At 36.6% G+C, this 27,953-nt stretch overlaps 2 pseudogenes; one reads left to right on the top strand and one right to left on the bottom strand.

Annotated features, from left to right (window-relative positions):
* The first annotated feature begins 604 nt into the window (after window positions 1–604).
* Window positions 605–2,806, top strand: LOC120120664 (annotated as a pseudogene).
* A 1,486-nt stretch (window positions 2,807–4,292) lies between these two features.
* LOC120120676 lies at window positions 4,293–7,510 on the bottom strand (annotated as a pseudogene).
* Window positions 7,511–27,953: the final 20,443 nt, after the last annotated feature.

The following is a 27,953-nucleotide window of genomic DNA, read 5'->3' on the forward strand; positions in this document are numbered from 1 at the left end:
AACCCATTTTTGTTTTTGATGTTTTCGCGGTGATCAGACCATCATACATGCATGATGCATGCATTAAATGTATATAACAAATCAAGAGAAAAGGATAGAAAGATAGTTGAATATGTGAATAATTTGTATTCTTGCTTTTGTTCTTTTCTCTGATGTAATCAATTCCCTTTTGATAAATTTCGATTTCCCTTTAATTAATATTCGTTGATCTCTAATCCGTACTGATAAACAAAAGGCCAAAAGATGATTCCTTTTTTGTATTGCTTAGTTAATTATGGGATTGGAACTTAAGGTTGTCTTTTCATTTTTCTGTTTATATCAGTAATTATTTGTTTAGGCTTAAAACACTGTGGAACTTTTGGATTTTTCTCCTTATTTGCCCATCTTCTTATCTCTTCTTTATCTTTTCTTGCTTCTACTTTAGTTTGGTAAGAATTACCCTCATATTGCCTCTGCCAATACTTGAATTGCCGTTTGTTTCTCAGTTCAATTGCTGCAGAAAATATACAGAAATTCATCTTTGTAACTTCAGGGTTTCACGTTTCCTACTCTATTTTCCTTCTTTAGAGGTTTCGTGATTGTTTTCAATGGAAAATTCATCTTCCACATCTATCTTTTATGGCTTTATGCTGTTTCTGGGTTTGTCAATGTCAATTGCATGAAATTACTTTGGTTTCACCTTTTTCTCATCCCTGCAGGCTTTTTTATTCTGGAATGATTTATTGTATGGACTTTAGCAAGTAAATTCTCTACACTTATGGAGAGGGTTTATGAATCCTCGAACGGAAATGGACCGACTAGTAATGGCCACATGGTTACAAGGCACTCTCCTTACAGGTCATTCTCTAAGGGATTGTTACGGTGGCTGGATGTAAGAGTTTTCTATGTCAGAGTAAGCAAGTGTGAGACTGATGATGAATCATGTCCTAGTTACCTTGCTCTAAACCATGTTCCGTTGAATCCCGATACACTTCTTGAAGTAAATGGTGTTAGAACCGGCATCTATTCTGATGGTGCATCGACCCTTCTTAGAAGGGACCGGCTAGACAAAAGCTCAGAAGAAGCCACTTTCGTGAGCACGGATAGCATAAGGCTGACAGGGAGTGTGCAATTTGAGGTTTTTAATAAGGATGCTCTTCTGCTATCTGGGGTTTTAGAGTTGTGTGACAGTAACGGTTGCACCGGAGAGTCGAGAGGAAGTAGCCCGATGTGGTGCATGAACTGCGAATCAGCTATAACTTCAGGCACTGGTTTTCTCAAGGCCAAACAATATCACAGTGCAGGATCAGTTTCACCCACAGTTGAGGTATATGTTGCCGGGTCATTCTCAGGCAGTCCAATTATATTAACTAGAACTTTACAGCCTAGTGTACGGAAGAAACAAATGAAAGGGGTGTTGGGTTCGATACCAGAATATGACACAACTGAAGATCAGAAAGAAGCTAGCCCTTTGCAGGTATTTATTTGTTAACATTTGAATTTCAAGTTCTTCAAAAGAAATGTTTCCCCCTTCGCTGCTGAGCTGATATGTTATCCTAGCCATTCATCACATGCTGTAAATTGTACCCTATATTGTTCATCGTCTAACGAAACTTCTTTCTGAGAATCAATATTTCCTTCAGATAGACAGCACGATATGATAGGTACATACTTTTATTTCAAAAGGTAGTACTCGGATCGGACTAAGCTATGTATGACATTTGCTAACGGTTTACATTACCTAATACAGTACTGGTACCGTTGCATACATCTATCTTATTTCCTATGTCAGTAATCCTTTGTTCAATGCCTGCACATTCTGTTATAGTAGATCTATATAATTGCCTTTGAAAAGGTAGAGAAGGTTCAGGTATCATGTCGAGGACAATCTCATTAAAATATCATCATGCTGTTTACAACTTAAAGGTTCGAGTAGAAATTGTTGTGTCGTATTGTCATTGCTTCTTCGAGGTATATCCTCTGAGTCTCAAACATCCCTGAGTAGTAATAATTTGGCACCAAGATTTGTTAATTGGTTGGAAGCTAATGACACAAGTGACTCGGACTATAGTTTAATTATATGCACCAACATACCAGTTTAACTCCTAGATGCTAGTTTGATACTCAATCATTCAACTATTATGTCTATATTGGAGTTGTTATGTCTTTCCTCTTCACTTTTGAACCTGAGGTTAATGTGCTAGAGCTCGAACCGAGCATCTGCAACCCTGTTGTCTATTCCCGGTCTGTGAATGAAGAAATAATAAAGGGTTTTTTTACGTAGTGACTTTGATAGTGCCAACCATAATGATGTGTTCATATACTTGAATCACAACAATGTATGTCTGACTTAACATTCTGCTTTTCATTTCTTTTACAGATACCGGACTGCTTGAATCATAAATCAGAAGATGAAGAACACAGCTATATGTATTCAGGGGTGGATTATTTTGATGATGAAGATGGGGAGCTGTCTTGGTTCAATGCCGGTGTGAGGGTTGGGTGTCGGAATCGGCCTCAGTGTCTGTGTCGGAATCGGGTTAGGAGTAGGTTTGCTGGTCCGTACCTACCAGGGCACCACCAGTAACTTTCGAAGACGACGACTGTAATAAACATTTCCCCCTTTGCTAAATAAGTTCTCCATATTTCCCTTGAGCTAACTTAAACGGTGTTGCTAAATATCTTATTTGTGTGGATTAGGAGCTATCTTACATCTTTGTTCGCAATGATCATATCGTTTTGTATCTTAGCATTCTTGTCGATAACGCAGTTCTTGGCAGAGAAAACGATGTGTTTCGGAAAGACAAATCACAGATATGTCATTGAACTGTTGGAATTTGTTCAACATGTTAAATAAGTTACCTGATTTTGTTATTGTGTTCGATTCCAGTCGGGACCTTACTGTCAGCTAGTAGAGAGGGGATTTCAGTTTCGGTTTGGTAATAGTCCGCTCCCAGCATAACTGTGTCCTGTGGATAGGAAGGAATTGAACCACCACCAGTCGAACCATGAAGTTTTGAAGGAAATCAGTAAGTTCAACGCCAGAGTCCAAACGAGAGCGTTCACCAATTACCGAGTGAAACATGAGATGGGAGATTAGTGCATCTTTGATCTGCATTAACAGACTGAAACATCACGAGATGGAAGAAAATGAAGTGTCACAATTGTAATCCAAAAGTACACAACCATAACCTGCATTTATCAAGTATACAGGTTGAGAAAACTACATTATCAAGAGAAGAAGATCGGAAACCTGTTGCCGATTCATGAAATCGTAATATCAGCATTATTGTCGACATGACTGTTTTGCATTGCAGGAAGTGAAGCTTTTAGCTTTGCTAAAAAAACATGACTCAAATCAAGCAAAAGAAATCAATACCTGTAGAAAGCCCATAAAATCCATTCGACAGAGATGATCTCCGCACAAGATGACTACATTCTCGATGTTCATGTTGTTTGCATCCTACATGATTCATCACGTATTACTTCAGGTCGAACCGAATACGAACTGCATGAATCTGCTACCATTTTCACATGAAGGGGAAATACAACTTTTAGTCCCTACCTCAAATATCCATATAAATTGCCTCCTGAACCACCATCTTCTCAGCTATCAACTCAAGGATATCACAGCTCAGGCAGTCCAATTATATTTACTATTACTTTCAAAACGCATGTGTACGGAAGAAGGGATGCTGGAATCCGCCTCGGCTTCTGTGACGTCTTGGAGTAGGATTTCATTTAGAGCTATAGTAGCATTTTATTTAGAGCTATAGTAGCATTTTAATTATTAAAATATTTTTTTTACAATTCCATATCACATTTTAATTTAAATATTATTTTTTTTATCAATTATAAGGTTTATTAAAAATTTATGTAATAGAATATATATTGGAGCAAAATTTATTTATATATTTTATTATTACTACTCCTGCCTACACTTATATTGTGTGGGCTTCAATTGTAGGTCCACAATGCTTTAATATAATTTTCATAATGTTGTATTGTTTGTCGGATTTATTAGAAGATTACTTGCCAGTGGGACGAATTTATAGTAATTTATTTTATTTTATTTGATTTATACCATACTTAATTATTAAAAATAATGAAAATCAACGCTCCCAATCTGCCAATGATAGCTGCTGATAAGAAATTCTATCTCGTCACTAACAATCAATTTCTGCTCTTTATAAGAAAATCTAAAGGGAAACATTAAAAGCATCAAAGGGATAAAATTATAAACAAAGATTATTGAGTCTTTCTCAAAAGATATTACACTAGGAATAGAAAGAACAAGGGGGCTTAGCCACCCGACTTATTTTTCCAACTGACATGAAATCTATTACTTTCCAATGCAAAATAGAAGTTTTAATTTACATAAAAGTAATCCACAGTAATGCAGCTTTGTTTCTTGAGGCAAAATGCTCTGCTAACGCCACCTTCAGAAGCTCGTCCGACCGTGACAGCTTTCGATAATGTGCCCCTACTAATTCCTAGCTCGGAGCTGTCCGTGGAAGTAATTTTTGATCCGTTTATATGACAGTACCATTTTTAATTGTTGCTTTCTCTGCTATGATGGTGATTCCCGACCGGATATAAAATCCTTCTTCCGGCCTATCCGCTTCTTCAACACCCTACAAGAGAAACAACAATTTATCGGTGTTCTATAAATGCAGCCTTATTTGATGATACAGAGAAATGAATGAGGATAGTATACTTACATCTTTGTTTGCAATGATCACATCGCTTCCTATCTTAGCATTCTTGTCGATAATGCAGTTCCTGGCAGAGAAAACGATATGTGTATAAGAAAGACGAGATCATGGCTACGTCATTTAACTGTTTGGATTTGTTCAGCATGTTATTCAAGTTACCTGATTTTGGAGTTGTGTCCAATTCCAATCGGGACCTTACCGTCAGCTAGTACAGATGCGATTTCAATTTCGGTTTGGTAATAGTCCGCTCCCAGCATAACTGTGTCCTGTGGATATAGGAAGGAATTGAACACCAATCCAACAAAAAAGTTTGAAGGCAATTGATTTAGTTTAAATGGAAACGATGATAATTCACCTGAAGCTCACGCCAGAATCCAACGAGAGCGTTCACCAATTACCGAGTGTTGGACAGTACATTCTCGCAAGAAGCATCCATGGGAGATTAGTGCTTTAATCTGCATTACAGACCGAAACATCATGAGATGGGAAGAAAATGAAGTGTCACAATTGTAATCCAAAAGTACAATCATACCCTGCATTTATCGATTTTTGTTGGTGGTAGTGTCGAGGAGATGTATAGAAAAGGTGTCTTTGGATCATAAACTCAAACTTAGGAACCTGCATACAGGTATAAACGATTAATCTTATTCGAACAATGAACGAAAAATTTGTATATCCGACATACATCCAGTCAATAAATGAAACTTGGGTAACATTAAAACCAACCTCTTCAGTGAGTTCTATATTGGCATCATAGAAGGCCTTTATAGTTCCAATATCATCCCCAGTCTTTGAAAAAATATGCCTGTATATCGGATCGACAGACATTCAGAATTTAGATGTATACAAACAGAAACGAAGAATATGAATGACATGATGTCAAAGACAGTAAATGCAATGTGGAAAGGCATGCTTGAGAAAATTCGAAACTAACTGGACATCGAAGACTACGCACGACTTCTACTACTTACCATTGCTTCCAGATCAGCACCCTTTGGCTTTTCAGAAAACTGGATGATACGGCCCCTTCCATCTATCTTCACCAGTCCATAATCGGATGCACGGCTGGAAAGTGATAATTTCATCACAATGGTAAACCATGCAAACTTTTACTAAAGGGACCAGTTAAACAAAATATATATACAACTTGAAAAACTACATTATTAAGAGAAGATTGGAAACCTGTTGCCCATGGTCACGCATGAAATCGTAATATCCGCATTATTGTCAACGTGATTCTGTTATGGCATTGCAGTTAGTTAGTGAAGCTTTTAGCTATGCTAAAAAGTATGACTCAAATCAAAGCGAAAGAAACCAATACCTGTAGAAAATCCATATAATCCATTCGATAGAGATGATCCCCGCACAAAATGACTACGTTCTCAATGTTCCTGTTCTTTGCATCCTACAAGAATAGCTTTGATTCATCACATATTATTTCAGGTCGAACCGAATGCGAACTACATGAATCTGCGACCATTTCACATGAAAGGAAAATACAACTTTTAGTTCCTACCTCAAATACCCATATAAATTGCCTCACAGCATCCGCGGTTCCTTGGAACCACTTGTTCCCTGCTTCTCCTGATGTTTGAGTGGCTGCCAGAACCTGTTCATCAAATGAGTTCATTCATAATTTCATTCTCAAATGAGTTCATTCAATAATTTCATTCTCAAATGAGTTTCATTCAATAATTTCATTCTATCTTCTTGAAAACGTCACATTCGTTCTGTAGTTCTATATTGATCTTCAACATTATAGCAGATAAAGGACCAGAAAGTCAAGAAATCTATCTTTATTAAGGATCTCATACCTCCACAAACCCATCTCCAAAATTGATGCCATTTCCATAGCGCGCAAGGTGCCGGTTGAGGGAGGCCGGTTGAACTGTGTCAAAACAAGATTGTTTATCCCACTGTTGATACAGTTGCTCATCGGAATGTCGATCAACTTATAGCATCCTCCAATTGGAACCTACAGAACACATTCACATAAAACCAAGCACTATTGTCAAAGCGATCTAAATCTAAGTTAGCATCGAATTCAGCATCAAGTGCATCTGCCATGAAATCGAGCTTAGCATTAAAGAATTCGAATGTCCTTACCGCAGGCGTAGCCACCCTTCGAGTAAGTGGGAAGAGACGAGTCCCTGCACCTCCTCCCAATATGATTGAAGCACATTCTTCGGATCAAGTTTCCTTTCTCGTGCCGACGTGGTTGCACGGTCTAAAACAAACATGTTCTCAACCTGATGATCAAACAAATGTAATGGAAGCAGAAACAAATAAAGAAAGATCATGGAAAAGAATCAACAACCGTGGCTTCTCTGTGATTATTCGATGTGAGAATCGCAGAAGCACCGGTTTTGAGCTTCATTTCTTTCTTATTATCAACACTCAGACTGTTTGCCACCTGATTAACCCACAACTGTTATTAAGACTCCCTCTGATTCTCTCCCCCAGAAATGCATTATCTCCATTGCTAAAGCCACATTTTCTCACATTCACCAAACGAGAATTGGCTTTCATCGTCAAACAACACGACTCCATTAAAGCTCTCTCGCTGGTAGAGGACGAAGCTGAGTATATATAGATCGATAAACATTAAAGATCACATAAAGATGCAATAAAAACAAACAAAAAGGAATGACAGTTGTGTCAGTCTGTCAAAGATGCTCAAAGGTACTCAAAGTACAGAATATAATAAATAATAACAGAAGACTAAAATCGAAGTAACCTCAAAACTAAACTATCGAAATCGAATTGGATCAAAGAATTTAAGATCCATTGGAAAAAACCCATATCGCAAAAACATCCAAAGATCAAAATTCTCAATAACCAAGAATTCAAAGAACCATTTTTTCAACAAAAAGGATCGAAGGAGAGGGGGAAAAAACAACACACCAAGTGAAAAATTTGTAGAGTTGGGTTTTCAAAGGGAGTTTCTTTTTGTATATTTTTTAGAGGTCAAGATTTGAGATTCATGAAATGTGTGATGAATGTTGAGAGGTAGCTTTATGCTTGTGACTTTCACGAGAAATCCTGCAAGCCCTGTTGTTTATCTTGAAATAAATTATACTAGAAAACAAAATGAAGCATAAAGTAGTGCCCCTTGTTTTCCCTGCAAAAATGCCACTCACTCTCGATTCCAAGCTAATATGCTTACATAAAGAGGAAGCCATTTTTAGCCAGACACCTGTCCTTTTCAAACTTCCAACCCCCCAAAAGACTGAAATTTTAAATAAATTTAGTATTTATTTTCCCTTTCCCCGTTCAATACTCCAAAACTCCAGCCGTTGATCCTTTTTTTATGGTTTTCGTCTGATGTGTAAAGCTTCTCTTAGCTTCGGGTTGCAACTTGGTTTCCTTAACAGCTTATGTTTACATTAATCTTCAAAAGCATGATAATATAAATCATCAGTTGATTCAATGAACATCATGAAGAAAAGTGGGTTTTTTTGGTCTAAATTCGTATGTTTTTCAGGGTTTATGGTTGAAAAATTGGAAATTGAGTTCAAATTGATGTGATCTAACATGAATGGTGAAACAGATCATCCATCCCAGACAGATATAATAGTTTCATCTTTGTTCTCGTTTAGTAATGTAATATCTTACCGTTACTCGTGCACAGTATCGTAGAATTTCACCTTCTGCTTCCAGGTTTTTGGGGGGTTTTCAATCATAGATTGCACTTCCATCATGAACTTTCTTGTAAAGCCCTTTTTCCCTGATTGGTTCATTACAGATTTCCATAGAATCATCTTTGTGACCTTCGAATAGTTGGATTCAAAAACCATATTGCTAGTCAGACTGAATCATGGGTGAAGTATGAACAGTTCAGAACTAGGATGATAGTAGGTAGAGAGTAAAATTAAATTCTTTGACTTGACATGTTAAAAATTTAATGCAATTTGATTTGATTTTTAAAAATTCAAATCGAATTATAAAATAAAATTTAAATAATTTAATTTTTTAATTATTAATAAACTAGCTTTTAAGTACACGAGTAGGAACGGAAATAGAATTTTATGTTAGGGGACGAACTTAAACTTAAGTAGGATGAACTAAAATTTCAGGGGACGAACTAAAATTCCAGCGAATCAGATTTTCAATATGAAATGTTATAGACTCTACTTCGGATGTCATGTGATGAATAGCTAAGTACATGACTTGATAATCAATTTTCATGATTTAAGTATGTTCAATTGTTATGATATGAAAATATTGTGCCTGATATAAGTTATATATATATTTTTTATAATTGTTTCGTTAACTATTAACATAGAATAGAAATGTGATGATATTATGCTTGAAATTTTAAATTAAAATAATAATTTAATGCCACAAATTAAACTATGCAGATTACATATTGTATTTTTTTCTAGAGAAAAAGCTACAGGACACTAGCTTTAAGTACACGAGTAGGAACGGAATAGAATTTTATGTTAGGGGACGAACTTAAAACTTAAGTAGGATGAACTAAAATTTCAGTGGACGAACTAAAATTCCAGGCGAATCAGATTTTCAATATGAAATGTTATAGACTCTACTTCGGATGTCATGTGATGAAATAAGCTAAGTACAATGACTTGATAATCAATTTTCATGATTTAAGTATGTTCAATTGTTTATGATATGAAATATTGTGCCTGATATAAGTTATATATATATTTTTTATAATTGTTTCGTTAACTATTAACATAGAATAGAAATGTGATGATATTATGCTTGAATTTTAAATTAAAATAATAATTTAATGCCACAAATTAAACTATGCAGATTACATATTGTATTTTTTTCTAGAGAAAAAGCTACAGACACATTTATCCTATTTAAAAACAGTTTTAGGTCTTGCACGAATCTAGCGACTTTAATTGATAAAAGAATGATTATTATTCATTGAGTTTTAGATTCGAACACGACATGTAAGAGTAGGCGAATGTTCATTGTCAAATAATTAAAAGTCCTTCGAATAGATAATAATATTAAACAAAGAAAAAACATTTCTAGACCTTATCCATTACCAAGTTTTCCCTTTGTCACTCTATTTGTTGTCTTGTTTACTTGTTTTGATTCAATAATATTAACTAAAAGTAATTTGATTCAATGAACCCTAATATACAGCACTAGGAAGCGACCAACTGTTTGCTTATATAAGCTGAAGAAGTCGAAATCTGAAAAGATGACATTGGACCCCATAAAAGAAGGTGAAAAAGAGAAATCCCCCAACCCTGGAAATGTAAAATGGAAACAAACAATGTGTTAAGTGACAAAATTTCACGTGGGGTGCTTCCCTCTCTCTTTATATGAACCACAAATGCCATGCATTCACTATGTGGAGATGAACTTTACCGTAGAGATGGAGCTTTGAGGTCAGGGTCCTTGGCAACCATTAATTTGTTCTCCACTCGCTCTTTATATTGTTGGTTCACTACACCAAGCGGTATATAGCTGCGTTTTAGTTGAAAACGCCAGTAATATTTTAAGTTTAGTGGTATTTATTTATAAACCGCTATAGAACGTTAAAAGGTGGCGTCAATCGTGGTAAGATGTTGATCTAGAAAGTGAACGCCCATTTGCAGCAGACGATAGAGGCCCCATTTCCTGAATGGTCATAAAGTCAACGACCATTATAGATTGGGGAATTAGCAAAATGTCACCTTTAAAGTTGATAAGCATTTTCGACCCACCCCTCCACGGATCACCATCACCAATCTCTGTCTCCTCCGTCATAATTTCTATAGTGAAAATATTAGACACCCAATGTAGGTCATTGCCGAAACACATACTTAGGCCAAGGGGGATGCATATGGTCCTATAGGAGGTCAAATACATACTTATTATTTTAGATTAGATATTAAATATGATTCAATATATTTAAAAAAAAGAAATTATGCATACCCATTATATTAAAAAGGATGATTCTACCACGCTTGATGAGCATCGATGAGTATCACTAACGATGAACACTATTAATTTAATTTATAAAATTTAAAATCTTAAAGGATTCAACATATAGTTATAAATTAGCATAAAAAGGCAAATTATTTAAAATAAAAGGTAAATTATACCAGTGCCGACCTAACTATTGCCCATTTTATTTTGACAATCATTTTTGAAATTTTATCAATCAGGTCACTCAACTATTTAAATGCATTCAATTAAACCACTTGCCGTTAATATTTAACGAAAAAAAACTGATGACAGTTAAAAATACTTGGTATAATTACACATTTAGTCATTGTTACTTATATATTCTATCAATTTGGTTCCAAATTTTAATAATTTAAATATACCAAAGTAGTTAATTGTAGAAGAATCCAATTTAATGCCAACCAATACAATTTTTCTTTTCTCTCTTTTATTATTTCTAATAATAAAATAAAATAAACATGGCAATGTTTTGTAATGAGACATGCTAGCATGTCTCCATGTTTTCTTTTTTCAGCATGAAATACTATATTTTACATTGATACACGTAAGACAATTATGTGACAAATTAATGTGTTTAAATTTATCTTTTAATTATTTTAGGAGTTTATATTAATGTTTTATTTATTTTGTAATTACTTTTAGATCGTTGTTAAAAATATTTATTTTTATTAGTAGTTATTCAAGTATTACAACATTACTTTTATCTAATTCGTTGCTTATAAGTAAAATCTATTGTTGGATTAATTTTTAAGAGTTTAAAATTTGATTTTACTTAATATAGACGTATTTTTAAATCAAAGCGTTTTATATTTAATTTTTTTAATTTCTCAAAAATGAAACCAATTTTGTAAGTTTTATTTATTTTATTTCTTTTTTCATACAAATTGAAAGATAAGATGAAAGAACTACTTGGCACCATTTGATTTGAGGGTTAAATTCATTTTAATTTATTAAAATTAGGACCAAATTGATAGAAATATAAGTAACATGGACAAAATGTGTAATTATACAAATACTTTAACTGCCCCATCAGCTTTTTCGTTAAATATTAACGAAAAGTGGCTTAATTGAATGCATTTAAATAGTTAAGTGACCTAATTGACAAAATTTAAAAAATGACGGTCAAAATAAAAGGAGTATAATTAGGTTGTAACCACCATAAACCACTTAGGCCTAAAGTGTCACACTGGGCTACCGAAGCAACCACAACTCTTTCAAAACCTGTTCATTTTCTTTTTAAACACAATGAATGGTATCATAATTAAAACATAAGTAACTGATATAAAACATTTTACAAAACCAAAGCTCTGACACATAATTTAAAATCAAAACACAAACCCAAAGTTTAACAACCAAATACATAAGTAAGGTTCTGAATACATTTCCCACTAACTATAATACAATACTGAAGGAGATGCTGGAAGTCCTGCTATGATACTGCTCCACGAAACTGCATAAGCTATAGACCTGCCAACGAAAAATATCCGGAGGCTGAGCTTAGAAAGCTTCGCAGTATAAGTTAATCTAGAGCAACATAAGAATATAAACACAAGCATGCTAAGGCATATGATGCTAATCAGTAGGAACATGCAAGATCTAGATCAAGTGCTATATACTTAGGATTCAATAGTTCTATCACTATAGCCTATGTCTCATGCTTCCCTTAGTTTTCTACTAAGAACCTTGCTATGAGTACAAATATTGGTCTCTAACTGCAATACCAAGACAATGACATAATGCAATAAGCATCGTACAAAACCAAACACAATAAATATTTATATATTATTAAGGTCATCAGTTCACGAAAGTGCCTTAGCATATGTACTAAAGTGCCTCAACACTACAAAAGTGCATTCGCACTGATACAAAAGTGCCATAGCACTGGGAAAGAGAATCCAAATATCTACTTACATATTCGAATAGTACATATATACACTCAAGTAACTTGGGTGTCCTCGTTGTTTCCCGAGTGCCAAACAAAGGCTATTTTATGCCACATAATTTAGTGTTATTATTCATAAAGGTTACGATATTATTCTCATTTGTTATCTTGTCATTATATTATTATTTACAACATAAGTAGTTGAAGAACACTCTCTCACTTACTAGTATTTCGACCATTCTCTTTTATAAAATGTTATGCAAAGGTTAATAGTATTTTAGAGTCTTATGCCCTTAAGGAAAACCATATTCATTATTACCCAAGCATATTTAAGGTCCAAAGGCCACACTACACTAACTTTTCAAACCCACTCCTTGTGAGTGTTTGGGCCTCTCACCCTAGTTAGCTCTTGAAGTACCCCTCGCACAATCAATGCCCCACTAGGACAACCAAGGTAACCTAGCTATACCCTAGCTTAGAAGGACTCTCTAAAGTGAGGTGATCCTCTCATTAGCCGCTATCGCTCGTTCATTGTTTAAGTCGTTTTAGTCTCTAACTCAAAAGAAGTCTCTACCCGTTTTGTGATTCAACGATGGTTTTAGAGTTGGCCGATCACTATCAGAAGCACTAGTTGGCCTAATACCCGGTTCGGGTTCATTTATGAGAACCGACACTTTAATTATTCTTATCGTACTTCCCTTCAATACCTTATGACTAAAAGGAATGACTTACCCATCTTGGGTTCTCTGATGTTCTTGGAGTTTATGCTTTCTGATATAAATGAATCTAAATTACTCATTGTACCACTTATCGGTACACCCCTTATGACGATCCTTATCCTTAACAACCCATATATGTCCTCCATTGAATATATTTTGATGTATTAGGCTTAGTATATTCACATCCATTGTAACCCACTCCTATGAGTGTTTCTAGGTGTATTTAGTCATTTACATCCCTCACGGTCTAAGTCTTACTGTTATGGATTGTTCTTATCTATTACGACCCTTAAACGGGTCAAATCTAGCCATCCGAAGTAAGCAGTATCAATACTCTACATGTACTATCGATACCCTAGGGTCAAATATCGATACCCCTATGAGTATTGGTACAAAAATGCATTCTGTTATGAAATAAGGCCTCAGTATTGATATCCTGAGTATCGATGCTCCAGCCCAAAATCCCTATTTTTTGCCCTATTTAACTAGTATCGATACTATTTATCCCAATATCGATACTCAAACTGAAATGGTTTATTTAGGCCCATGAATCACTTAAAAGTAATCTCAAATGACTTGCTTTGGTTTCTAAACAAATTTTGAAGCTTTGTAATTTGTTTAGGGTCTTAAGGTATCATAAAAACGTATTATTAACACCTAAACATGATTTATTTGAGAAATCAAAGGTAAACCCGAAAATACTCAAATATTTAAATCTTAACAAAATCTCTGAATTTATGAAAACTTAATACTCCAAAGGATTAGAAATACTACCTTGATGTTGGAATCATGAAATGAAGCTCCTTTACACACAAAACCCCCTAGGGCTTGGATGATTAAAACCCTTACTTTTCTTGCAACCAAAGAGCTCAAAGCTTTGCATAATTAAAATGATGTTGTTAGATGAATTTGGAACAAAATTGAAGTATGAAAGACGCCCAAATGAGAACCCATGTCCAACTTCAAATAAAACCTTAACTATTAGCTTCAATTTTCTTCATTAGTCTAATTACATTTTTAGTCGTTGGCATTTTCTCTCATATTCAAAAATCCTCTTTTTATGACTAATTGGACTCCAAATCCAACCCAATTAAGCCCAACAACTTAATTTATACATTTCACAAGGTCTACTTACCTATCGGGTAAACTCGAAACTACTAGCCTGAAATTTGGGGTGTTATATAGGTGGTTACTGGTATAGTTTACCTTTTATTTTAAATAATTTACCTTTAAATTTTTGACTAATTTATAATTATACGTTGAAACGCTTTAGAATTTTAATTTTTACAAATTAAATTAGAAAATTCTACAATGCTCGACGAGCACGGATGAACACCACTAATGATGAACACCACTAATTTAATTTATAAAAATTTAAATTTTAAAGGCCTCAACGTATAATTACGAATTAGTTGAAAAATTAAAGGTAAATTATTTAAAATAAAGGGTAAACTATACTAGTGACCACCTAACTATTTCCCCTTTACATTTTGACCACCATTTTTGAAATTTTGTCAATCAGATCACTCAATTATTTATATACATTCAATTAAGCCACTTATCGTTAATATTTAACGAAAAAACTGATGTGGAAGTTAAATATTTAGTATAATTACACATTTGGTCACTTATATGTTCTATCATTTTGGTCCTAATTTTAATTTATTAAAATTAAATATTATATAAAATTATTAGATATATCTATAATTTATTTTTTTATAAATATATTTGAGAATAAAGGGGCTACGTTTAAAGCGGGCTGATTCAGAATTGGCTAAAAGAAGCTTCTGAGAGACAGAGATCATATGCGGATTTAAAGCCTAAGGACATCAAGTTTGTTGTGGTGATCAGATGTTCCTTAAAGTATCTCCATGGAAAAAAGTTCTATATTTCGGGGTAAGGGAAAACTATTCCCACTCTTTATAGGACCATAAGAGATCCTCAAGATGATAGGACCCGTAGCATATCGTTTAGCTCTGCCTCTGGAGTTGGAATGTATCACAATGTGTTCCCGTGTCTATGTGATAACTTCCTAAAAAGGCTACTTTTAAGGCCTTTTTCACTTAAGTTATTGTTTGTTTAAAAGCTCATTTTAGGCATTTTAGGATCATGTAGTTGCATATAGTTGCATTTGTGGTGGTAGTGTTATTTTATTTCTTAATGGTGATGCTTGAGGGAAAGGTGCAGTTTGTTTGTAGTGTGCAGGGAATAACAAGAAAAAGGATTCTTTGGGAAGCAATGCCGTGGCATCACTCGTTGCTAAAGCAGAATGAAATGCCTCGTCATTTCTGGCGTAGAAAAAGACAAAAAAGATATTTCTGCAAAAGGACAGTTGGCACTAGAAAGTTGTCTCTGCACGTGAAGGACTGCTGTAACCGCCTACCAGAGCCGCCAGAGGACCACTGCCACTTGGAGGATAAGATTCACGCTCAACATGTGATTCTAGGGGTATGAGGGGTATTTTGCGCCCAACAATATCATCATTACCCCTAGATATTTTTTTATTATATATGACACCTCATGGGAGAGAGGAAGAGAGGATTGACGCACACACATACTGTAGCAAAAAAAAAAAAAAATCAGATTTTTATTTTCTTTTTCCTTTCTTCTTCCATGGGATATTCCTCCATTGATAAAGCTCCAAGGAGTGGCAAGCTAGGCGTCGAAAGGAGCTAGCGAGCTAGGTGGTTCACGATGGCTGAGAGGAGACCTCCGGTGGCGCGTCGAAGGCTTCTTCTCAACTTCCCTTTTTACTGCTATTTTATATTTATTTGTGGGTTGTTGGAATAAATATTTTCATGACTTTGTGTTTGGATATTTTGAACCCCACCATGAACTAACTTATTTGGTGGTGGTTGATTTAATGGTTGTTTGAACTTTATTTTTAATGGTGTATTTAAGTTTATTTTGGTTCTTTATTTGCTTTGCTTATGAATGCTTCACCCATCTAGGCTTGTAAGAGGCATGTAATGTTCATTTTTTAGATGAAGGTTAGGTATTCGGAAGAATCCTAGACTAAAAATACTTGTAAGTATTCGGAAGAAACGCAAGATAAGATCCTCATAATCAATGGGTTATAGTATTTTCAAGGGGCTTTGAACCGACCTAGGAATATTATAACTTAATCCCTTAGATCTCGGAAGAGACTAGGATAGGATTTTAACGACTAAAAAGGGTGTCTTTATCAATAGGGTAGGCTGGCCAACATCGTTGAGTGAGAGCAGATGCCTTGGCATCCTATTCTGTTAGGTTCTTTTGAACACTTTAGGAAAGCTGTCGAGTAAGTAAAGACCAGGTAGCTTAAATATACTTGAGAAATAAGTTTAGAAACCTTAGATCAATCCTACCATTCATTCTCTTGGAAGCTTGTCACGTGAGGATTATTCTTACATTCTATTTTCTTTATTATTGTTTTTACCATTTTTTATTGCCTTGACATTTCACCATACTCAACATTAAACAACCATAATTGCCATTGCATTTCCATTTGCTACACCATCAGACCATCACTCCATATCCACCAGCATACATTTACATTGCCGTGACATTTGTATATATCAAGACTAACTATACTTAGATAGAATAGTGCATTGCTTTGGTTAGACTTTTGTAATTTCACCCAATCCCTGTGGAGACGATACTCACTCATCATTATATTACTTGAGAGATTGTGTATACTTGCACATTATTTGCGTATAATTTATAGTACTCACAACACGCGAACAAGTTTTTGGCGCCGTTGCCGGGGATTGGCAGCCTGAAGTTATTTAGTTTTGCCAGAGCATATTTTGTTTTGCATTTTTATTTGTGTATAGTTTACTTGATATTTTTGTTTTTTTCAGGTTTTATCTAGTGTATGCCTAGAAGAAATTCTGAAGAGCCTTTGGAACCAATAGAACCTGAGATTGAAAGACTCTTTAGAAGAAGAAGACGTACTCAAAGAAATATGTATCAGATTGGAAACCAAGGCATTGGTCAGGATGATGGAAATCATAATGCCGTGGCATTAGACAATGTTGATCCTACTATTAGGCCGCGCGTTATTCGCGACCACTTAAATCCGATGCTGGATGATCTGAATCCTGGGATCGTGGCACCTGAAATTCAAGCTGCATATTTCGAGCTAAAACCGGTCATGTTCAACATGTTGAATTTTGTTGGGCAGTTTGGGGTATGCCAACTGAAGATGCCAGGCATCACATTCGCAAATTTCTGGAAGTTTGTGATTCTTTTCGCCAAGGATTGCATGAGGATTTTCTGAAATTAAAGCTTTTTCCGTATTCATTGTGTGACCGAGCAAGGTCTTGGTTGAGTGGTGTACCAGCCGGTTCTATGGAATCATGGGCCGATCTTTGCAAGAGTTTCTTATTGAGGTACAACCCACCAAACATGAATAAGCAACTAAGGAATGAAATATCATCTTTTCTCCAGGGCGACTACGAATCCATGTATGAGTGTTGGGACCGTTACAAGAGTTTGCTTCGGAAGTGTTCAAATCATGGTTTTCATGATTGGACTCAAGTAGTCATTCTATAATAGAGTCAATGCACCCACGAGGATGTTACTAGATGCCTCGGCAAATGGGACATTGCTGGATAAATCACCTACTGAGGCGTTGCTATCTTGGACAGAACACTGGAGTATTGAGTTAGATACCAAGGATTCAGTGTCCGCTCAACTCTCAGCCATCACTAATATGTTGAAGAACTTACAACATTCCTGATGTGAAGGAAGTGAAAGCAACTAGTTGGTATGTTGTTATGCCAAGGCAATCATCACACGAGTGAATGCCCACCAACCATGAGTCTATCAACTTTGTAGGTAATTACAATCGAGGCAACAACAATCCTTATTCTAACACTTATAATGCTGGATGGCGTCAGTATCCCAATTTTTCATGGGGAAATCAAGGAGCCCATAATGTTAATCAACCTACTCGACAGCAGAATCACAATGAGCCTCAAGGTTACCAAAATGCTATGCCATGGCATAATGCCAACAAAGGAGCTTCATCTTCAGCAAGCATGAGTTCATTGGAAGCTACAATTCAAGAGTTCATATCCACTACGAAGACAATGTTGCAAGACCATTCTACTTCAATTAAGAATCAAGGGCTTTATTTCATAGTCAAGGCGCCTACTTCAAAGCCATAGCTCGTCTCTGAGAGCTTTGGAAGGTCAAATTGGTCAGATTACTACGGCATTGCAAGAGCTTCAGCAAGGACGTTTGCCAAGTGATACTGAAGTCATTAGAGCACCTGAAAAAGAGCACTGCAATGTGTTAACTCTTAGGAGTGGAACACAAATCAATCAACAAGTCAAGGATAGTGGGCCACAACATGATGATTCTAATCCCACTACTGAAGTTGAATTACATGATGATAGAGTTACTGAGAAGGACAAGGAGGAGGATTCTGCTAAGATACCAGATTCTGATGCCAAGGCAAAAACAAATTCTATTCCTGCAGCTAAGGAAGCTAGACCTCCCCCACCCTTCCCGCAAATTGAAGAAGCATAATGATGAAGTCAGTTCAAGTTCGTTCGTGGACATTCTTGATCAACTCATATCAATATACCTCTTGGAAGTTGTTGAACAGATGCTGATGTATGCCAAATTTCTGAAGAAAATTTGTACCAAGAAGAGGAAGTAGAGACTGTTACCACGTCAACAGAATTTTGTTCTTGATTGAGTAAGTTGCCGCCAAAGAGAAATGATCTGGGCAGCTTCATTATTCCTTGTTCAATTGGAGCTAATTTCGTTAGAAAGGCACTGTGTGATCTTGGTTCAAGTGTCAACTTAATGCCGAAATCGATATTCTTGAAGTTTGGCATAGGAGATGTAAGACTCACCTCAGTTATTTTACAACTTGCTGACAGATCCCATGTGAAACCTAAAGGGAGAGTCAAGGATGTCATAGTAAGGGTGAATAAGTTTGTGTTTCCAGTCGACTTCTTAATTCTGGACTGCGAAGTTGATGCCAAGGCACCAATCATTCTGGGAAGACCTTCCTAGCCGCTGGACGTATCTTGATAGACTGTGAAAAAGGTGAACTCACCATGGAGTGCTGATCAGTGTGTGACTGTCAATGTTTTTCGAACGCTCAAATATGTTGATGACACTGAAGAATGCCAAGGCATTTCTGAATTGAACTCAGTGATTGAAGAAGAGACTGAACATCTTTGCCAGAACAATTTTATTCAGCTAGTAGAAAATGAATATTGGGTGGATGATGAAAGCTTAGTGGAGTCCGACAACTTTCCAATTTTTGAGGAAGAATCTAGCTTACTACAAGTTAGATCAGGTATGAATTTTGAACCTCTAAATTTTGATGAATTTAGTCCTCCTAAGCCTTCATTAATAAATCCACCCACTCTAGAGCTTAAGACTTTGCCAGGGCATCTTAAGTATGTTTACTTAGGTAGCGATGAGACTTTACCGGTGATTATTTCGGCTAACCTTACTGCTAACCAAGAGCAAAGTTTGTTAAGTGTGTTGATGCAGCATAAAAAAGCAATTGGTTGGACTATGGCCGATTTGAAAGGCATCAGTCCCACGATATCCATGCACAAGATTCTGCTTGAAGATTACCACGATAATTCAATAGACCACAAAAGACTCAACCCGTTATGAAGCAAGTGGTGATGAAAGAAATTCTGAAATGGCTTGATGCTGGAGTGATCTACCCTATCTCAAATAGCTCATGGGTGATCCCTGTCCAATATGTTTCGAAGAAAGGAGGCACGATCGGTGGTTACTAATTCGCACTGTGACCGGATGAAGGATATGCATGGACTATCAAAAACTCAATAAAGCTACAAAATGGGACCATTTTCCTCTACCTTTCATTGACCAAATGTTGGATCGATTAGTCGGCAAAGCATTCTATTGCTTTTTGGATGGGTACTTGGGGTACAATCAAATTGCCATCGCACCAGAGGACCAGGAGAACACTACATTTACTTGTCCCTATGGCACTTTTCCTTTAGGAGGATGCCTTTTGGACTCTGTAATGCCCCGACAACATTTCAGCGCTGTATGCAAGCCATATTTTCAGACATGGTTGAGGATTTTTTTGGAGATTTTCATGGACGACTTTTCTGTTTTTGGAGACGATACTCACTCATCATTATATTACTTGAACGATTGTGTACACTTGCACATTATTTGCGTATAATTTATAATACTCACAACACGCGAACAAGTTTTGGCGCCGTTGCCAGGGATCGAACCCGGGTCACCCGCGTGACAGGCGGGAATACTCACCACTATACTACATGGTGAACGATTTTGAACCATGCCTCGACAATTTAGCAAAAGTTCTCAAGAGACGCGAGGAGGCTGAGTTGGTCTTAAATTGGGGAAAATGTCACTTCATAGTGACAAAAGGCATTATTAGGCCACAAATTTCACACAAGGGTATTGAGGTTGATAAGGCGAAGATTGAAGTGATTGAAAAAGTTGCCATCACCAATTTCAAGGGTATAAGAAGTTTTCTTGGACATGCTGGATCTATAGAAGGTTATCAAAGACTTCTCCAAGATTTCTAAGCCCTTGTGCACATTGCTTCAACAAAACCAACCTTTTGTGTTTGACGAATTATGCCTCGGCGCATTTACTGAGCTGAAACGACAACTGTCTCGGCACCCATTGTAGTCCCTCCCGATTGGACTCACCATTTGAGCTGATGTGTGATGCAAACGATTATGCCGTAGGAGTGTTCTGGGGCAACGTCAAGGTAAAATGTTTTCATGTTATTTATTACTCTAGTCGCACTTTATATGAAGCACAATTGAACTACAGTACCACTGAGAAAGATTACTTGTCGTGGTATTTGCTTTTGATAAATTTAGACCTTACCTAATAGGCACTAAAGTTATTGTTCACTGATCATTCGGCTATAAAATACTTAGTGAACAAAAAGGATGCCAAGCCTAGACTTATTAGGTGGATTTTACTTTTGTAAGAATTTGACTTAGAGGTGGTAGATAGAAAATGAACTGAAAATCAAGTTGCTGATCACTTATCTAGGCTAGAGAACAATTCTGAATGCCATGACACTATAGATATCCAAGAGGAATTTCCTGATGAGAAAAGAAAATTTTATATGCACGGCAATCCCGTGTACGCTGACCTTGTTAATTTTCTTGTTAGTGGAATTGTGCCTTTGTTTATATGCCACGGCAATCCCGTGGTACGCTGACCTTGTTAATTTTCTTGTTAGTGGAATTGTGCCTTTTGATTTGAATAGTCAGGCTAAAAAGAAGTTCAAGCACGATGCAAGGAACTATTTTTGGGATGAGCCATATCTGTTCAAGCATTGTGCCGATCAGCTCATTAGACGATGTGTACCTGAAGAAGAGCAAAGTGATATTTGTACCATTGTCATTCGGCCCCAACTGGAGGCCATTTTGGTGGAGCAAGGACTGCTGTTAAAGTCCTGTAATCAGGCTTTTACTGTCCAACTCTGTTTAAAGATGCCAAGCATTTTACAAAGGATGATCGATGCCAACGGACTGGAAACATCTCCAGACGACATGAAATACCGCTGCAAATATTTTGGAGATAGAACTGTTTGATGTGTGGGCATTGATTTCATGGGACCATTCCCATCTTCTGAAGGAAAATTATATATCTTGCTTGCTATGGATTATGTGTCAAAATGGGTGTAAGCAATAGCAGTATCAAGGAATGACTCCAAAACCGTACTCAAGTTTTTGCACAAGTATATTTCACTCGGTTTGGAGTACCTCGTGCTATCATTAGTGATGAGGGAACCCACTTTGATAACAAGTTATTGCCAAGGCATGAAGATATGGAGTTCGACATAAGATTGCCATGACATATCATCCGCAGACAAATGGCCAAGCAAGATATCTAATCGAGAGATCAACAGATTTTAGAGAGTGGTGAACCCAAGGGGTAAGGATTGGTCGCCAATTTGGATGAAGCACTTTGGGTGTATAGAACTGCATTCAAGACTCTTTGGGGATGCCACCCTTTAAGTTGGTGTATGGTAAAGCTTGTCATCTCCCGGTTGAGCTTGAACACAAAGTTATTGGGCCATCAAGCGATTGAATTTCGATGCTCAACTAGCTGGGAGTAGAGATTACTTGAACTTAACGAAATGAAAGAGTTTAGAGCACAAGCATATGAAGCTCGGATATACAAGGAGAAAACCAAGAAGTGGCATGACCAGAAACTGATGCCACGACATTTTCATGAGGGGTACAAGTCTTTCTTTACAACTCCAGACTCAAAACTCTTTCCTGGGAAACTCAAATCTCGATGGTCAGGACATTTGAGGTGCATTATGTCTATCCCCATGGAGCTGTTGAGATCAAGAGAATAGACAATGGGACGATCTTCAAGGTCAATGCCAGCGTCTGAAAGCCTACAATGGAGTTCCACCACCACACAACAAGGACATGTTACGTCTGCACGATACTGAAGCATCCCAGAAGGAGAACCAAAATTCGATGCCACGGCCTTATTTGTGTCTGCATAATAAAAATTTAAAATTTATTTTTCTTTATTTTTTTTTTATTCATTTTGTAATTAATTTTTGATATGTTTTGTAGGGACCATAGTACTGCAAACCGTGCAAGGAGCGGTTACCAAAGGGAGGAAATGACATGCATTAATTGGAGAGATATTCTTTTGATTTGTTTCTTTTTATTTAATTTAATTTCTGATATTTTTTTTTCTCTTTCCACAGACTTGTCCTATCACCATCATTACCTTTTGGTATTTTTTCCTTCCCCATACACGTATAACCCCCTCCCCCACTCAATACTCTTTAACTGTCCTATCATACCTTTTCCCTCTTAAAGTTTTAACTTTTTTTTCTCTTTCTTTATTAATTTTTCTCTTTCTTTTAACTTTACTTTTCTCTTTCTTTTACTCTCTTCTTCCCCTTATTCTCTCCATAGCCAAAATACATAAGTTTTTAAAGCTTTCAAAAGTTTCTTCCTTTATCATTTTTCTTGCTTCATACACACACGAAAATGGTGCGTTCAAGACCGGCTCCAACCGACACTACGCTTGGCAACAGTTTGAAGATGACGAGGACAGGGCTCGGTTCCAAAACTTCAAGAACCAAAAACTTTTTTTGTGAGTTAGGATTTATTTTTACTGAGGAAATCGATGGTGGCCTGGTTGGTAAATGCCTCGGTGGTTAAGGAGTTCTACGCGAATATTTCCAAGCCCAACCAACACTCTATCTTCGTCCGAGGTAAGCAGATCCGTTTACACCCACTGCGATTAACCGATATATTCATTTACAGGATGTAGTAGATGGGTATGCCACGTTCGAAGAGGAGGCTAATAGCACCACATACTATGGGGTCTTGGAGGACCTTTGTTTCAAAAGCACTGAGTGGAATGGGCATCAAACGAGTCGATACTCGGTCAACCGAGAACGTCTTCAGCCGCGCGCCAAGTTATGGAATCACTTCCTTAAGCATAAACTCATGCTCACTTCCCACAACTACGGTATCACTTTCACGCTTACTGCTTTTACATTCGATAATGGTGTCCCGTCCTATTGATGTTGGGCGTATTATTGTTCAGCAAGTTCATGATTGCTTAAGTAAAAAGGCAAGTGCTTTGTGTTTCCTAACTTAATTACTGCCTTATGTCGTAAGAAAAAGGTTGAGGTCGTAAGAAAAAGGTTGAGGAAAATGTTTTTGATGAAATTTTACCTGGATTATCGGGCATTACTAGAGCCAGACTCCCACTGCTATTAGGACTTGAAAATCCTAAATCTAAAGAATCTGCTCATGAGCAGTCTGCATGTACTACACAATCAAATACTGAGGCAAGGCTAATTGCTCTTGAGGAAGCTGTGATGCAGACTCAGACACCTGCATACTTTACACGGTGATATCCGTAACTTCTTTGGATACGTGAAGTAGAGATACTGTGGTGGAATCAATGTTTCAAGAAATTATTCCCTACGGTCAACGGAATTTCCCTGGCTTCCCAGACAAAATTCTGCTGGCATTTAATGCCGAGGCATCTCCAGAGCCGAACAAGATGCAGCCGATCCTCCCGCTGATGATCTGATTCCTACTCCGCACCGTTCTGAAAACTCCTGAATATCCGCCCACTGTCCCTGTCGAAGAAACCCATCCCTGTCCCAGCACCCCTTCTCCTACACCATATAGTGGTCGACGCACCAAGACCACGGCTGGACGAATTACGCGTCATTACTCCACTTCTTCCGAGTCCAGCCAGTACCAATACGCAAGCGCACCAAGCAAGGAGCTGCTAGCACCTCCAAGGCACCACCACCACGCAAACATTGAGGTATCTCCTTTGCATTCATGATAATTTAGTTGCATTTCATTGCATGACATTTAGTTTATATTAGTTTAGTATAAGCATTGAGGACAATGCTTCCCTTAAGTTTGGGGGAGGTAATGTTCTTGGTAGGTCATATGCATGATAGCATTAGCGTAGTATTATGCCATGGCATCAGTAAATGGTAGGATAGTTATAGAATGTTTTAGGATACCCGATGATGATGATTTTAGGCTAGATTATGAATGTAAATGACTGTTGAGAATGATAGAACTCACTCTAGAGCTTGATGCTTTGTAAAATGTTACACGATTATATGCTTTTTATACTTAGAAAATTTAGAAAATTTTTATGAAAGAACTCTAGTTAGTTTTGGCATTGAAAATAGTTTTGTGCTTAAAAGAACTCAAAAACAACTCCCTTGGAAATAAAACTGTGAATAAATGCTTAGGCATAGCTGTAGAGGGACATTCCTATTTGTCGTGGCATTGCCTGGAACTTTCTTTAATAAATGGCAGCCTTATGCATATGAGTCAATGAAAGTAGTCACAGGATGACTCTACTTAACTAGCTCGGGGGTAGAATGTATGCTCCCTTCATCTAGAGTGTGGGAGAATAGGGTGATGAGCTGACTCCCTTCGTAGCAGTAATTAAAAAAAAGGGAGTAAAAAGTGCTTAATGAATAAGTAAATGCCTTGGCAAAAAACTAGAGGACTAGATTAGAAATTGTCTAAGTTTGCTAAGTATAGATTGAATACAATCACGCACAACACTACCACAAAGGATTTGACCTAGGGAAAAGTACTTGAATTCTTGATAAGTCTAGCATGTTGAAGCCTATTTTTTCTGAGGGTTGAAATTCAATTTTATCCTATCTTATTGTCGAACATTGCCATGACATTTTACTTATGTAACTGTTATCCATTGCTTGAGGACAAGCAATAGCTTAAGTTTGGGGGTGTGATAACTTCCTAAAAAGGCTACTTTTAAGGCCTTTTTCACTTAAGTTATTGTTTGTTTAAAAGCTCATTTTAGGCATTTTAGGATCATGTAGTTCCATATAGTTGCATTTGTGGTGGTAGTGTTTTTTTTCTTAATGGTGCTCCTTGAGGGAAAGGTGTAGTTTTTGTGGTGTGCAAAGAATAGCAAGAAAAAGGATTCTTTGGGAAGCAATGTGGCATCACACGTTGCTAAAGCAGAATGAAATGCCTCGACATTTCTGGCGTAGAAAAAGATAAAAAAGATATTTTTGCACAAGGACAACTGGCACTAGACAGTTATCTCTGCACGTGAAGGACTGTTGTAACCGCCTGCCAGAGCCGCCAGAGGACCACTTCCACTTGGAGGATAACATTCACGCTCAACATGTGATTCTAGGGGTATGAGGGGTATTTTTCATCCAACAATATCATCATTACCCTATTTTTTTATTATATATGACACCTCATGGGAGAGAGGAAGAGAGGATTGACGCACACGCATACTGTAGCAAAAAAAAAAAAAATCAGATTTTTATTTTTTTTCCTTCTTCTTCCTTGGGATATTCCTCCATTGATAAAGCTCCAAGGAGTGGCAAGCTAGGCGCCGAAAGGAGCTAGCGAGCTAGGGTGGTTCACGGTGGCCGAGAGGAGACCTCCTGTGGCGCGTCGAAGGCTTCTTCTCAACTTCCCTTTTTGCTGCTATTTATATTATTTGTGGGTTTGGAACAAATATTTTCATGACTTTGTGTTTGGATATTTTGAACCCCACCATGAACTAACTTATTTGGTGGTGATTGATTAATGGTTGTTTGAACTTTATTTTTAATGGTGTATTTAAGTTTATTTTGGTTCTTTATTTGCTTTGCTTATGAATGCTTCACCATCTAGGCTTGTAAGAGGCATGGAAATGTCCATTTCTTAGATGAAGGTTAGGTATTCGGAAGAATCCTAGACTAAAAATACTTGTAAGTATTCGGAAGAAACACAAGATAAGATCCTCATAAGCAATGGGTTATAGTATTTTCAAGGGGATTTGAACCGGCCTAGGAATATTATAACTTAATCCCTTAGATCTCGGAAGAGACTAGGATAGGATTTCAACGACTAAAAAGGGTGTCTTATCAATAGGGTAGGCTGGCCAACATCGTTGAGTGAGAGCAGATGCCTTGGATCCTATTCTGTTAGGTTCTTTTTAACACTTTAGGAAAGCTCTGTCGAGTAAGTAAAGACCATACATCAAATATACTTGAGAAATAAGTTTAGCAACCTTAGATCAATCCCTACAATTCATTCTCTTGGAAGCTTGTTACGTGAGGATTATTTTCTTTACATTCTATTTTCTTTTTATTTACTGTTTTTACCATTTTCATTGCCTTGACATTTCACCATACTCAACATTAAACATCCATCATTGCCATTGCATTTCCATTTGCTACACTATCAGACCATCACTCCATACACCAGCATACATTTACATTGCCGTGACATTTGTATATATCAAGACTAACTATACTTAGATAGAATAGTGCATTGCTTTGGTTAGACTTTTTAATTTCACCCAATCCTGTGGAGACGATACTCACATCATTATATTACTTGAGCGATTGTATATACTTGCACATTATTTGCGTATAATTTATAGTACTCACAATACGTGAACACTATGTTAAGGAGATATCGTTCCAACCTTTCCATATACTACCTTTAGAGCAGATCGAGTTAACCCTTTCATACTCACTAAGCACTATTCCTCATCCCACTAATTTTTCTCTTCATTTTATTTTCTCCAAGTGAAGATTTAAGGATTTCAAATCCTAGTTGAGTTTACCTCAGGTAAGAAAAATATTATTCCCCAATTTAAGAGCTTCATTTCAAGTCTCATATGTTAAGTTTTAAGTTTTGATCCAAAAATGGGGTTTTAGTGAGGGTTTATGAAATAGATGATTATAACTTGTGTTTAAGGTTGGATAAAATTTAAGAAATGTTTTTAGGCTTCCAATAGTCTCATAAATATGTTAGTAACATTTTTCCTCATGCATTAGTGAAAGAAGTTGGAGAAGGGTCCATGGTAAAAATAGAGAAGTTAACCTTTGGGAGATTTTGGGGAATTTTCACCTAAAGTTTAAGGTAACACCTTTAAAACCTTCCTATACCATTTGTAAGCCTTACCATATATGTAGCTTACATTAGATTTGAAGGATTTAAGAGCATGTTCATGGTAAATCTCAAGTTTATGTTTTTAAGTTATATGATGCCTCTTTATGACCCTAATAAATTCAAATAAGATAATAATAATGTTTGGGGACCTCCGTAGGGCCTTTAGGATGGTTTAGAAAGGTTGAAGATGCTCAAACATGATTTTTGGGTGTCAGTATCGATACCATATGACAAAGTATTGATATTGTTTTTATACAAGGCAACAATACATGAGTTTTACGTAAAA

Source organism: Hibiscus syriacus, unplaced genomic scaffold (assembly GCF_006381635.1).
Source record: "Hibiscus syriacus cultivar Baekdansim isolate YM2019G1 unplaced genomic scaffold, ASM638163v2 tig00110344_pilon, whole genome shotgun sequence".
Taxonomy (NCBI): domain Eukaryota; kingdom Viridiplantae; phylum Streptophyta; class Magnoliopsida; order Malvales; family Malvaceae; genus Hibiscus; species Hibiscus syriacus.